Source organism: Penaeus monodon, chromosome 32 (assembly GCF_015228065.2).
Source record: "Penaeus monodon isolate SGIC_2016 chromosome 32, NSTDA_Pmon_1, whole genome shotgun sequence".
Classification (NCBI taxonomy): Eukaryota; Metazoa; Arthropoda; class Malacostraca; order Decapoda; family Penaeidae; genus Penaeus; species Penaeus monodon.
Window position 1 is genome coordinate 5,870,100 of NC_051417.1, and position 603 is coordinate 5,870,702.

The 603-nt window shown below is 37.1% G+C and overlaps 1 protein-coding gene across 1 annotated transcript in view; it reads left to right on the forward strand.

Annotated features, from left to right (window-relative positions):
* Positions 1 to 603, forward strand: part of LOC119593385 (serine/threonine-protein phosphatase 2B catalytic subunit alpha isoform-like) — a gene marked incomplete in the record, with an annotated part of 201,939 nt that overhangs the window by 192,083 nt on the left and 9,253 nt on the right.

The window sequence follows — 603 nt, forward strand, 5'->3', positions numbered from 1 at the left end:
CCAATATTGATAGTTTATCTGTTACTGAAAGGAGCCTACTTCATTCAATAAAGGTAGAGTTTTTAAGGTTTCCTCACCTTCTGGATGCCAGTTTGGAGTTCATGCACTTTGAATTATGGCCGTCCAGTTTGACTTTAAATTTGGGCTCTCAGCCAGAGGTTAGAAACTGTCTCGTCTTTTTTAATTAGTCTCCCCCACGTGCTCTGGATGCTGTTGTTTTGTCAGCAGTGCAACTACAGACCATCCTAGCTTTTCGTATGATCTTGTGGATTTGCTTTAAATCTTTGCTTTTAAAATTTTTTGGTCTGTGGTGGTACAGTTGGTAGATGGGCAGTTTGGAGCTTGTGTGGGAAGTTGAATATCATAATTAACCTTTTAAAGCCAAATTGCTTTTTAAAAAAAGATATCTTTGTATGTTGATTGTGTACAGTTCTCATTAACATAACTGCATATGTGTTATATTGTTTAGGCTTGTTTGAGTAATGCAGTGCTAGATTCCTGTATGCAAAAAAGTAAAAAAATGATATTGATCATCTTTCGAAAACGTACTTTTCAGTGCACGAACAATGCCAAAGATGTTTCCAAGATCTGGCTGTCAGTGCC